Below are 14,670 nucleotides of genomic sequence, written 5' to 3'. Positions count from 1 at the left end.
ACAAGTACATAGGCAGGGAAGCAGAGTGCCCACACATGGCCCAAATGTAGGGGAGGACAGTGCCACATGGTGCTGTCATGGAGAGTAGCTAGGGGGCAGGAACACTGCATGTAGTAGGCTAGGAAAGACCCCCATGGAGAGGACCTGGAGTGAGGGCCAGAGAGTGGAGGGGAGACGTGATAGAGATGGGGGTCAAGGTCATGAGGGACCAAATCCTGCACATCCTGGAAAACAGGTCAGCACCTGGGTTTCTGCTCTTAGTGAGATGGCTGACCTAGGAGGGTTTTTTGGAAAATCAATGATGGGATGTGACTTTCATCCAAGACAAAGCCACTGGCAGTGCTATGGAGGGACTGATGAGAATCAAGTCGAGGAGGCAGTGGGTGAGCATCAGTGAGTTTTCTTGACCCAGCACTGAACATCAAGCAGAATCCAACATGCTCCCAAGAGGAAAGGGTTCAGGTGGAGAGGAGCCATAGATAGCCGAGGGATTGGGCCTGGGAGTCTGCAGGGCTGATGGTCATTGCCTGCCCAGGGAAGCCGAGGGTGATACAGAGCCCTGGTGATGAGGCAACAGGTGGTCCACCTCAGACAGATGAAATCTGAACTGCTGATTGACACCAATAAAGACAGGTGTGCCCCTGTCAGAGGCCAAGTGACCCGGTCCAGAACCCATGGGAGCCATCTGTGGGGTTGCAGATATTTAATCTGGACAAATGGAGACCCATGGGAGCGGGTGAGATGGCCTAGACAGAGGGTCAAAGAAGGCCAGGGGCACCCCAGGAGCAAGGGTGGCATCATTCCAGGATGAAACTTTAGCAATCCCTCCCTCCCAGGCCTCTGCCTTCCCAAGATGACTGTTCTGTCCAAGCCTGACATTCAGAGAGCATCAGGGAAGTAGCAGAGCACAGACTCAGTTCCTCCCACCTCTTGGCCACTAGGTCCAAAAAGGCAACTGAAGGACAGCAGAGATACTTGTGGGTCTCCATCTCAGGAAACCCTGTCATCCCTTCCTGTGTCCTGGAGTGTCCCTGTTGGCTGTTCTTTCTCTAGCCCAAGGCTAAGTAACATGTTGGGGTCTGACCTGGGCCTTACACAGGCCGCAAAGTAATCTCCACAAACATCTTAAGGAACACACTGTGGCCCATGGGCCTCACTGCCAGGAGCACGAATGCTTCTGTGCCTTCTGAGGGAGGGCAAGTAGGGACATACACCAAAACTGAACATCCTTCCTCCAGCTGAAGCTACAATCATTGACTGCCCCTCTAGGCTGACAGTCCCACTGCCTGGTGGCCTGGCTGAGCCCCGGATACCTGAGGGATTCCCTTTCTTTATCCTAAACCTCTGCCAGGGCTCTGGGCCAGAACCTTCCCAGTCTGGTAGACTCTACTGCTTTTCCCTGGCCATCTCAAAGGTGACTAACTGACCAGGCAGTGCCGCCCAGCCTCTGCTGATGTAAAGACAGGCTTTGGGACCTTCAGTTACACGTCCTGGGCAATGGATTTCCAGGGGAACACACGAGTCACTCCAGGCCTAGTGGACAGGCCCTGAGAGAAAGAAGTGAAGATGTGTCCTGCCCATTTGTGTGACAATCATCTCCCTGAGGGAACCCCAGGCAATGTGTGCCATGTTCCCTCCATGTCACCTATGGAGTATCCATGAGCTGCTCAAGCACAGGAGCCATGCCTGAGTCTGAACCCAATGACAAGATATCATCTCCCTTCTGGATACCAGAGCCAGAATTCACAACCCAACTAACCTGAGAAAAGGGGCCTCAGTCACAGAAACCTCGAGAAGGCAGAAATGCACACAGTCCAAGTGTCTACCCCAAACCCAAGCTGGGAGGATACAAGACCAACAGCCTCCTCAACCAAGGAGAAAGAGAAAACCCTGCAGAGGTACTTGTGAGGGACATGACCAATGATCGCGGAGGCCAGCCTGTTGCACCATGCTGAGCCAGCAGTGTCTGGGCTCAGCTCCTTGACCTGGGTTCAATATATAGAGTCCCTTCTTAACTGAAATTGACACTTTTCCCATTGTCCAACCTCTGTGGACAAGTGAGTGGGCACTTCAGGGTCGGAAGGTGCTGTGCCCGGGGGCCCAGTTCCCAGCAGAACTCCTAGACACTCACCAGGAAGGTCCCAGAAACTGCCATCTGGCTCTGTCTACCAGAAAAAGCACAAAGACCCTTCAACCACCACAGCCTCCTGGAGACCCCAGGAGTAGCGGGATGGAGGAGGCTCCCTCCTTGGCCCAGTTCTTCAGCAGGCATTTCTGTGAGCACCTTCTAGTTTCCCACTAGGCGCTGCACAGGCACCACCCCTTCTCCTAGAGAAGTTGTAGTCTAATAGAAACAGACAAATTTTAAAAGGAAGGAAATGAATAAACAAGATGATTTCAAAGAAGAAAATGCCTAGAATGTGGAAAAGAGAAAGGGTGGGCAGGAGACGGTCATCAGGGGAGGTTACACTGAATAGGTGAGGCCCAAATGAGAGACAAGCTAACAAAGACCCAAGACATGGGAGTAACCATAGGGTTCCAGGCAGCAGGATGGGAGTGCAAAGGCCCCAAGACAGGTGACTGGGAACGGGGAGATGACAGCAAGTGTGTGATCCTGCAGGGCCCTGGTGCCACAGCCAGGATTCCAGGCTTTGCTATAACTGCAACGGGAGCCCATGAGAGGATTTTAGGCAGGGGTCAGACTTGGCCTGTTTGTTCAAGGAAGATGGCTTTGGCTGCAGTGAGAGAAGTGGAAGAAAGGGGGTTCAGGATGGTAGCAGGAGAGGACAGCAAAACCCCAGGCAAAAGCAGACAGGGGAGAGATTAACCAGGGGAAGAAAGAACTCTGGCCCACAAGCCCAATACACCTGAATCCTCTATTACAACAAGCAGAGGAGCAGATGTCCCAGCAGGCTGTACTTCTGCTGTCCTTACCAACTTCTTGACCTGAAGTACAAGTCAGGACAAATAAATAGTCCAGGGCCCCCCTAAAGGATATGTCTAGGCTAGATGTACTATTATTCTTAAACACAAGGCCTTTTGTTTTGTGGTCTCATGCATGTGAGCCTGAGCTACTTCCCAGCCCCGAGTCAGCAGCTTTATTTGCAACCAAGAATCAAGTGGTAACAGTTGGGCGCAATGGTACACACCTGAAATCTCAGCTAATGGGGAAGCTAAGGAAGGAGGATCACAAGTTTGAAGATAGCCTTAGCAATACAGGGGGATCCTGTTTCAAAATTACAGAAGTAATAAGTGCTAAGATGGAGCTTAGTGGTACAATGTCCCTGAATTCAATCTCCAACACTGGAAGAATAAAAACAAAAGTGGACTTTTACTCAATAAGCAGGGGAGTTCAAAGATGATGAAATATCTGCTGCATTGTAAAAAAAAAAATATGATCCTGTTGAAGAGTATGTGGAAGACCTGGGCAAAGTGGTGCAAGCCTGTAATCCTAGAGGCTCAGGAGACTTTGGCAGGAAGATGGTGAGTTCAAAGCCAGCCTCAGCTTCGGTGAGATGCCAAGTAACTCAGGGAGTCCAGTCTCTAAATAAAATACAAAAACTGGTAGGTATGTGGATGAGCGACCCCCTCTCCCCCACAAAATAAAAGAGTATGAGGAAAAATTCATAATTAGTAAAATGAAGACAAAGTAAATAAAAAGTTGAGAGAATTGCCAAGTCCAGGAAAAACACAAAGTGCAACAAGAAAAGACATACGACTGTGGTGCACTGAGTGGACACCACTGTGCGTAGCAAAACTGCTGCTATTTCATACAGACTCTGGATTCCAGATTGTACCCCTGACATTTCTGTGCCAGGATTTCAGCCTTGCAGTGTGTCAATGCTGCCACTCCAGAGCCAAGGATAGATCATCCTCCTCAGCCCTGTTCACTGTCTTAATGTTACACAGACACATCTCATCAATTGGGCCAAGCTACAAGTCCTGGCTATAAGAGAGGCCAAAATTTTGCAGTTCCCATGGTGGGGAGGTATTTGCTATGGATACAGTCTATCCCAAACTTATGTGCTGAAATCCTGGTACTCTGTGGTGATATTAAGTGGTGTGGCCTAAACTGGGAGCAATGGCACATGCTTCTAATCCCAGCTACTCTGGAGGCAGAGGCAGGAGGGTCACATTTTGAGACCAGCCTCGGCAACTTAGTGAGACCCTCTCTCAAAATATAAAGGGCTGGAGATTTAGCTCAGTGCTAGAGTGCTCCTGAGTTCAACCTCCAATACCCCCAACAAAAAGGAGTTGAGTCCTGGTGTGAGGCCCTTAAGTCATGGTGGTGCTTCCTTGAAGGGAATGCTGTTCTCCTGGAGTGAGTTCTCAGGAAAGAGTTGTAACAATATATGAGCGCAGCGCCTCCACCTCATGGTGACTTGCAGCTTTCTGATGTACCCTCTCCTTCTTACATGCACTTCTTCCATGATGCCATCTGCCATTAGTCCCTCACCAGAGGTTAAACTGATGGGGCTGTCCCATCTTGGATATTCAAGTTCTAAAACTGTGAACTCAATAAACCTCTTTGCTTCATAAGTATCTAGGTCCATGTATCTAATTATAAATACAGCCTACTATAGTGTTATTGTTTCTGCCTTCTCCTAAGACTATTCAACATACTAATAGCTGACCTATGCATGGAAAGCCATTTAACAGCTGGGCCTAATGAGAATGAGAGAAACTTCATCTACTTCTTTCCTCATTTACTCTCTGATGTTAGTAGAGAACATCCCCCTGAGGCTTCCTTGCAAAGAGATGCAAAGAGTGTTGGAGTTTTTGAAAATGCACATCTAACTGGGCACAGTGGTGCACACTTGTAATCCAGCAACTCAGGAGGCTGAGGCGGGTGGAATGCAAGTTTGAGGTCAGCCTGGGCAATTCAATGAGACCCTGTCTCAAAAATAAAATTAAAAAAGGCTGGGGGATGAGGCTCAAAGGTAAAACAACCTGATTCAATCCCCGGAACCAATCAATCAATTTCTCTCTCTCTCTCTCTCTCTCTCTCTCTCTCTCTCTCTCTCTCACACACACACACACACACACACACACACACACACACACACAAAGGAAGAAAGAAAGAAAGCAAAGAAAAGAAAATTCACATCTAAACCTGTATCTAATGTACTATTTTACTTAAATGATGAAAGAATTCTGAGTTTGAAATTCATTTTCCTTGGAATTTGAAACATCTATCCATTTTCGTATAGCTTTTAGTGCTTCTTTTGTTTTTGAAAAAGTCCATGGTAAATCTGTTCTTTGATCAGTATGTAGCATTTTTCCTTCTGGTGAGGTTACTTCTACTTCTGGAGGCATTTTGTTTCATTTTGTTTTTTGAGAAAGGGTCTCTCTACATTGCTCATGCTGGTCTTAACTCTCCAGCTTAAGTCATCCTCCTGCGTCAGCCTCCCAATTAATCGGGATCACAGGAGCATGATTGGCATGAGTCAAATGCCAAAGGCTGCAGCTCATTAACTGGCTCTGGAGCTCCTCTGTACAAATCCATCCCAGGAAGCTGCATCCTTCTCTTTGGAATTTGCCTGAAGTCTAGTCCACATCCTCGCTTGCTTGCTGAAGATTGGGTCATTTTCTTCTTTTGGGACTGCTATTCCTATGAAGAAGACCTTCTTTGGCTAGAGTGTCAGGGAGGTTGGACCTCCAAATTCTTAACTGCAAAAACATATTTCTCCTCCCTTCCTCCAAACACTGCTTATCTTCCCCAACTTACCTCTCCACAATGAGCCATGAAAGACCACTAGCAAAGTCCCTGCTGCCTGGCAGCTCAAATGTGCTTTGGTGGCAATGAGCATCATCCCACTCTTGCCTGACTCTGAGCTGCTTATTTGTTGGGGAAAAAAGAAAGAACAAAAAAACACATGTAAAACAGAATCTCAGAAACCTCCAGTGCAAGCTCTTACATGACTTTAGCCTAACTGCAACTTCTTCACCCCTGTTTCCCTTTTTGCATGCCACTCCCATTTTGAATGACTGGCCCTTCTCATGGCCTTTGCCAGTGCCATCCACTGCTCCCTTTGGTGGTACTAAAGCATACCACAGGAGTATTTCCAGACCCTGGAACAGGTCTGTACAAACGGATGACTCAGATGAATTTTTTAGTTAATTTTATTTATTTTTTGTTAATTTTATTTGGTTTTTTGAGAGGAAAGTAATTGATCAGAGCCATGTCTGGGTTCTAATTCCAGTTGGTAGCTGCAGAAAGTAGATTGAGAAACTTGAGAATTTGACTGACCATGTGGATCTGTTTTCAAAGCCCAATCTAAAGGAAAATTCATTCCTGTTGGGCTGGAGATGAAATGAAAGGATGTGAGGGAGGGTTCACCTGCTCACTGAATTTGTGGTGTTACTTCCTCCACCTTGGGAACTTCTGGAAATACTCTGATCACAAAGAGTGGAAAGAAACAGAGGAAGAGAGAAAAGACCTGACAAAACACCAGAGCTCCAACCCAACTGGGTGAATTCCAGAAGAAGAATCTGTCCCTTCTCCCAACCCTGGCCCTGGGCACAGCTACCTGCACAGTCAGCCTGGACCCCAGCAGGTGTGCTGGGGAGGGCTTCTTAAGAGCAAAAAACCTAAAACATGGCTTCTCTATGAGATGCAAGCAGAACCTTAGAAACCTGCTGGAAGAGGCATGTGCTAAACCAGCATATTTTCCAGGGGCCAAGCTACAGCCTTCTGGGCTGCCATGCCAGTCCCTGGAAGGATGCTCTAGGGACCCTGCTGCAAGAGCAGAGGAAAGTGGGGGTGGATGATCCCTTCCCTCAGCATTGAGGGAGGATAGCTAGGACTTCCCAAGACATTTCTGGGGGACCAATTGGAGGCCAGTACTAAGGGATAAGGAACAAATAACTGCCACTGCTGATCAACAAAGAGAGAGAGAAATGTTGAAGATACCCAAATGTGGAGAGCGGTGACACTGAATGGGAGAGCAGTGTCTGAGATTGGGGTCTCTAATGACCTCATGGCTGTTGCACGCCTGGTGCCTGGGAATGTTCCTGTGCATTCAGCACAGGATGCTTAGCTGCTGTGGCAATGCCCTGTATGAGGAGGCTCTGTGCAAAAGTCTTATCGGCCTCAACCTTAAACTCAGGCACATAGCTCCAGGGCACAGAGGAACTGTCCTGCTACACAACCACAAAATTCCATTTCTGAGGTGGCCTGTTTACCTGTCACTTTAAACAATAAATTTTCTTGAGCACTGCACAAAGCCCTTAACATTGCACATTGCAACTGTGGATTGCAACTGTAGAAAAGCTGCATAAATGTTTCTAGCCCAGTTACTGTCTGAGTACAAAGAATAAGGCTTGTGTAGTCTTTAACCTGAAAATTAGACATGTATAAATAAAGACTGCTGGCTAACTCTTTAAATATGCTTCTCCATCAGAGAGAAGCACTACAACTGATCCCAGCAATTAATCTACAAAATCTGCATGTGTGGGTATTTTATTTTCTATTCCCCATCACCCCTGGACAGAACCTGCAAGAATAGCACATTGGCCATGGCACTAAAACACATAAGAATGGGCACAGGGAAATGAGAGGGATCACAGGAACGTGCTTTTAGAACAGGAAGGACATGGCAAAATATGTGATGGAACCAAGAAAAGGAAGAGACAAAGAAAGCAAGAAAAGAATTCATCCTCAAGAATTCAGGTCAGGAAATGAGGAGCTAGGGAAGAAATCATAAGAGGGTGTTCAGGGGAAAGACACCTTCTGGCAGGGAGCTGGCCCCAGTCTCTGGACCAGGTCTGCCCTCCTCTAACCCCGCCAGGTTCAAGGGCAAAGTTTAATAGGCAATGCTAGTGAGGTACTGAGCAGAGCAGGCTAGGTCCAGAATTGAGGTAGGGGAGGGGGCGACCCATGCAGAACTGCTTGATCCCTCTTGTCCCAAACAAGGCATCCTTGTCTGGAGACTGCTGAGGACCTGGCTCATCTCATCAAGGGCATTGGTCGAGACTCTGGGGATTCCATCACCTGGTAGGCAAAAAGGATTTGATCAGAGTAGGAGAGGAGAGCATTGCACTTGTCCAGACAGACAATAACACTGTGGTTGCAACCTCCTGCCTCCAGTTGTGACCTCCTGCACCTGTTGGTCTCCTCAGTAGGGTCGTATCCACTGAGGGGGATGTGCCAACCTCCCCCAGCCTCCAAACAGCAGATCTCCACGTTCTCCCGTTCCACACACCCCGGGCTGAAAAAGCCCAACATTGGGCATTATGTGGAAGAGGGTGCTGGGAACCCACAGAGACCCTCACAGTTGTGATTTCTACCAAGCGTTGGAGCCTGTGCCTGGGTTTGGTCTCCTTGGATATGCTTGCACACAGCAGGTGGGTCCTGGAGAGACCAGAGGTTGCCAACATTAGTGTTGGGATGGAGACCACAGGGCCTGAGGGCAGGCCTTCAGGGAGAAGTGCAAGCAAGTAAGAGGGCTTCAGAGGAAGCAGATGGCCCAGGATAGGTGGCCCAGGACAGATGTCCTGGGGCAGGGGTGGGACCAGAGCCCACCCACTTCTGGTATCACCAGCAAATGCTCACACCCTCAACTAAGCAAAGTGCTGACCAAACAAAGTAACTCAGTCTTCCAAGACCCCAGTTGCTCAGGGTCGGGCCTTTGGAGTTCTTTATTCAAATCCCAATACCCAGAGCAGGAGCAAGACCTGGGATTCAATGCACAATGATCCTGATCTTGGTCTTAGTGCCTTAAACCAGTGGACAGAGGTGCCATTTGCATAGTGTGTAAAATATATATATCAGGAAATGATATGGGAAATTCTTATGGGAAATTTTCCCATAAGAAAATTTACTAAAATAGTGCCTGAAACATAAAAAAATTAGTTATTTTTAAATTATAAGTTTAAATTCCACCCCCATGGTACCTTCCATCATACTCACATCATCTCTGCCATCCTGTTTTAAATTACAGGCAACATCCGGGCAGTGCTTTCCTTCCAGGGACTTCAATGATTCTATGTAGAGTCAACTTTGCACTCTTCCTTCTACCATCTCTACCTTCCCATTCCCAATGTATGGGATTCTCTCCAACTGTCCTAAATGTTCTCCAGTATTGTGCATCTTCAAGTGCAAAACCTCAATAGTTCCCTACTACCTACCTACCACAGGATTAGGGGATCCTTTTCCATCCAGAGAAAATGGCCACAAGGAAGCTCCCACCAAAGCCACAAAGTTTGAAGGAGAAGATGGAGTTTAACCTGTTCTTTGAGGGAAGGGTAAGAATGCAACAGGCAGAAATTAAGAGAAAAAGGCAAAGTAAATGCTGTGAGAAAAAGGGCAGTGTATTCCACATCACTTCACGGGTATTGACAAGTAAAAAAGAAATAGGAATACTGATTATAGCCAACTAAAGGGAATGTGGAAAAAGGAATGAGTGAAAAGAGAGGGAGAGAAACACTTACAGGATACAGAAAAAAGAAATTTAAATAGATACAAAGGGAGAATGAGTGACTAAAAATGCCAAAATGAAATTAGAAAAGTGGACTAGAAAAAACAAGATACATACATAAACAGGCTTCTCCCCAATTGTTTTTATGTTCTTCTTTTTGCAGAAATGGGGATTGAATCAAGGAGTGCTCTACAACTTAGCTACATCTCCAACCTTTGTTCTTGTTGTTATTGATTTACATTGAGACAGGGTCTTGCTAAATTGCAGAGACTGGCCTCAAACTAGCGATTCTCCTGTCTTAGTTTCCTGCATCACTGTGATAACAAGCATGCACCTCCATACCCGATAGAATTGCCACCTTGTTTGCAAAATTTTAAATGAGCAGAAGTACTCCTTAATGTTTAGCTTAGGAGATAATGACATCAAGGTGCACAGCAGGTAGGCAGATTTGAGAGTTTCCAACTCCGGATTAGAATATCAATAAAACTAAAAGACCTGATATTTCAAAGGAAAGAGTCCTTTGCTGGTTCTGACTTAACAATACCCTATCACCCACTACTTCCTCCCCAAGGCTTAGCTCCAGGAATTGCTCCAGCAAACAGCAAGTTTTTCCCCCTCACCCTATTTCCCAAAGGACTCACCCACACTCTAAGCTCAATCATCTCCTGTGCTGAACATGATCACACCATTTCACAAGAGCATCACTTTCCAAATAACTGCAAATCTCTGACAACCATGACTGCTCCATGTGTCATTTGTCTCTCTAAAGGAATTTAGGGTACTAGTAAAGCAAAATGAGCTCTCTAAAATACTTGCTAAATGATATTACCTCAGCTCTTCAAACCTGATCCTAGGTAGAGGCCTACTGATATGATTACACTATGATGCATCCTTCTCCATAAGTGAGAATCTTCAAATACTTATTGACTAAGAGTAGGAACAGCAGTTATGATAAACCATCCATTCAGTCCTACAAGTGATGAAGGACATAGAGCAGGTTTTATATGGGACAATCACTATGTATAAGGTGATTCTGAATTATTTCAATGATATTAAGATTGCGGAAATTGTGCCTAAAATAATTGAGTTTTGTTATAAATGATGAAAATTCAAATTATGTAATTAAAACAACTTTATAAAATACATTACTGCATATTAGCTCAATTTAAAATTTGTCAAGTTTGATTACTGAAGACATTTGTGTATATATGTAAGCACTTGATCAATTACACTAATGCATAATTATTAAAAATACTAGGGATGAGCTAACAGAAAAATACAGGTTCTTCAGTTTCAAATCAAATCATACCTGACATACAAGAAAAAGGCAGTTTATGTTGCTGCTAAAATGGGAAAGACTATGAATCTTTCATAATAAAGGTGGTGACAATCCCAGCTTACACTTGTTATTAACCATGTGCCAAGCATTATTAACTGAGTATTAACCTGTTTTCTTATCTGCAATATGGTATATTATATATCTCATAAGGTTGTGTGAGGATTAAACCAGAAATGCAAAACTTCAGGAGTTGCAATAGGTAAGTGATCAATAAATAGTTCCTATTGTTACCATTTGGGACAGTGCAACCAGGTACCCAGGTTTATTGTGACCACCCCAAATAAGATTGAGGCTGGTAGAGAGAGAAGCGTCAAGTACAAGACCCACTACTTTTGCAGGGAACGAACACAAAAGTGTATTTGACCTTATGACCTTAGGGCTTTGTTATTAAGAGCCCACATTCTCAAATCATAGGTATTAGATATGAAATTCAATTTTAGAGTCAAATAAAAATGTTATCTTGACTTTGAAAGAAAAATAGAAAGTACCATGGGCTATGGTGAATGAGGAAACCCAAGTTACAACTTAAGGTAGCTATTACTACTAATGCCCTCATTCTGAAGCTTGGAGAGTTGCAAATGATGGCATGGCCAATATCTTCTTTGACCAGAGTGTTATAAGACTTCTCAAAAACAACATAAATACTAGTCTGGAGACCAGAGCACAAAAATAGATAAGAGAAATAGGGAGAGGATGATGTATACAAGGTCCCTTAGAGCAACGCAAACAACACAAACGAGGAATGAGTTGTATACATAACCAGGGAATCTGCTTTGGAGGTCACTGTATGCTGAGCTTCCATCAGAAAGATGATAAGTGAAGTGGGCTTAAGTAGCTGTGGCTAATTTAACTAGATGTGAAACAGTATGTCTTCAAAATGTAATGGAAGGTTTGGAGCATATAATGTGGAAAAAGGAGATTCAGATAACATAACCTTATAAATGACTAATCATTCTGTGAGTTTTCCCCACCAAAGATGGCTATTTATCTTCACAATAAAGAGTCATGCTGCATCTTGAAAACAAAAAGAACTATTAATTAAGTATGATAACCATCCATAACAACAATCCTTAGAATAAATTTTTAAAGTTAGAAGAGCCTTTTCACATGAATAATAGCTCCTTAAAATCCCCTGGATTTTTCTACTACAATGTGGCCACAAGAAGCCTCAAATTTTTTTTTTAATTTATCATTTTAAGACTTATATACAGCAGAATCAAATGTAAGTTATTGGAAAAAAAAATGTACCATGGTCTACGGTGAATGAGGAAACCCAAGTTCCAACTTAAGGCAGCTACTACTATGCTGTAGAACTGCCACAGGGAAGGCTGGCCCAAGAAGGAAGCCTACTAATATTAAAAGAAGCTAGAGACCTGCATTCTTATTTAAAAGTATAATTTCAAAACCTAACTCCCACATAAATATTAAGGAGGCTAAAACAAAAAAACTCTTGGCAAGCCATTTTCCAAGACCCTGGGCTTACAAATTCTATGCCCAACCACACTAGCATTTTAATGGCATTCATAATCTTCTCAAGTCCTAATTTTTCCCTACAATTTTGCTTTCTGAAATTTGCCTCAGCTTATGGAAGCAGAACAAATGAAACATAAAAATGTTAAAAAAATACACTTTCTGTATTTTCATTTTCTTGACCCGATTTAGGAATATTCCCAAAACAGGCACTGGAGAGTAAATCAAAGTAGTACTATAAGTAAAACTCAAACTCCTTAACAATAAGTTTTATTTCAATTAAAATATTTCTATAACAACTTCTGATCAGAAATACATTAACTGAGAATAACTCACTTGTAATGAAAAGAAGACTGTTAAGGCTAGTAAATATTTTTTTCTTTATTTCTTTTCTTTTCAATTTTTTTCCTGGTACCAGGGATTGAATCCAAAGTACTCAACCACCTGGCCACATCCCCAGCCACCCCCGCCCCCCGTTTATAAATTTTGAGACAGCGTCTTGCTAGGTTGCAGAGGCTACCTTTGAAATTGTGATCCTCTTGATTCAGCCTTTTGAGCAGCTGGGATTACAGGTGTGTGCCACCCTGTGCAGCAATCCTTGCTTTTTACAAACCATTGTATCTTGTATTTTTAAAAGAATTCTTGAACCTTTAGAATCCTTAGCCAAGGACAATGAAAGAAAAACACTATCCTATGGTTTCTGATCGATGCTTTAACTTGGATTTAGCTCATCATCAGTGTAGTATGTTTGTTATATTCTCCTTAATACCTCTTCTGATGTTATACTGACAGTTTGACCAAATGAATTAAAAAATATCCTGAAGTAATATTTGACTATTTTATAAATTTACAATCACTAGTTCTTAAGGTATTGTTTATAATATTAGCTATTTTACAGGTCCCCATCTAAAACAATCTACTGATGGAAAAAACAAATGCTGCCAATGGTTATACTTCCTCTCCTCCACAGCTTCAACAGTGCCTGAAGACTCCTTCCAAGTTGCAGATTATATGCATACTAAACATTTTTCCCTATCTTATTTTTGATGACTCTAAAGTCACTGACCCTGTCTTCTGGGTTCTCATTTTGGGATGTCCACCTCCACTTGCCTCCTTAACTGCCAATTTACTTCAGCCAAGATCCAGGAAAATATCTGAGTATTTGCCTGAGTTTTGAAGATGCAGGTGTTCTAACAATCAATGCTTATCCTGGAGGCCCAAAGAAAGCTAGTATAGCAATAACCACATGGGTCAATTAAGGTATTTAGGCATTTGTTTCTTATCTGTCTCATGGGACAATGCTATCATTAAATACATTATCATACTTAATTTGCTAAAGTGTGCAATGCACAGACAATAGAAAATAATGGTGCTATTGGCTAATACTGGTTATCCCACTCCTATCAGTGATACTACCAACAACAACAACCATTTAGCATCTAAATCAGAGGCAGCTATTTCCTACTTGAGCAGAAAGGACTTTAAATCGAAATATCACAAAAGACACAGGAGTCTGTTTGAACTACTACAACCCAGCACTATTAGGAGTTTGTAATAACCACCGTAATAATTCATTTTATCTTTCAATGCAATATCACTTACAAAGTCCGAGGAGTCACAAAATCAAGGATCCTCTACATTGTGAATACACAATGGAAAAATGAGATGCAGAAAGAGAATGTGAGGAGGGGGCACGCATATTTTAAAATAACCCTATTTCCACTTAGCATGTGCAACAACAACAACAAAATAAATCCCAAACTCCAGCAGCACAAACGGATGTTTCCTAAGGAAAACAAAAGGCTAGAGATTGTGCGGAAAGCTTAAGGAAAGTAAGTCTGGATGTCTGTAAAGGATCATTCTCAAACAAACGCCATGGGAACTAGTCAGATCCCACCCCACCCCATCATTCCCGAATCCCAATCTCCAAACCCTGACGAAAAGTTGAGAGAGAATCCGACGCAGCACAGATCCTGTGGCACTAGCAAAGAAACGCGGGAACACAATGCAGAAGCAGCTTACTATTCCCAGGTGGGAAAACAGGAGGAGGCACCAGCTGGCCGCAGCCCCCTGGGGAGTTCGGCGCAGCTCCACGACTGGGAGGCAACGTCCTGGGGAAAGGGAGGAGGTCCGGTGTGCGGGCTCATAGGGACCCGGCCGGCATCGCGAGACAAACGCCCCACACTCACAATTCTGCCATCCACGCTCCTTCCTGCAGCTCCCTCCAGTTCTCCTTAGTCGCTCCACCCTGTGGGTCCATGGAACCCGCCAAGCAACAGCACCCACAATGTCAAGGAAACCTCTAGAGTGCGCCTGGACCGCCTCACGTCCACCCTTGGGACAGAGCCGCGACCCGCCTTCTGCTCATGCGCACAGGGGTGCAGCGAGTGCACTCCACCAGCAGGATCCAGGTCGGAGCCAGGAGGGAACTAGGTAGGGCGC

The 14,670-nt window shown here is 44.3% G+C and overlaps 1 pseudogene; it reads right to left on the bottom strand.

The window, feature by feature from the left end:
• Positions 1–11,452: 11,452 nt before the first annotated feature.
• Positions 11,453–11,599, bottom strand: LOC139704207 (small nucleolar RNA SNORA70; annotated as a pseudogene).
• Positions 11,600–14,670: the final 3,071 nt, after the last annotated feature.

Source organism: Marmota flaviventris, unplaced genomic scaffold, assembly GCF_047511675.1.
Source record: "Marmota flaviventris isolate mMarFla1 unplaced genomic scaffold, mMarFla1.hap1 Scaffold_44, whole genome shotgun sequence".
Taxonomy (NCBI): Eukaryota; Metazoa; Chordata; class Mammalia; order Rodentia; family Sciuridae; genus Marmota; species Marmota flaviventris.
The sequence above is the reverse complement of the archived record's forward strand: the minus strand, read 5'-3'. Positions and strand labels throughout refer to the sequence as shown.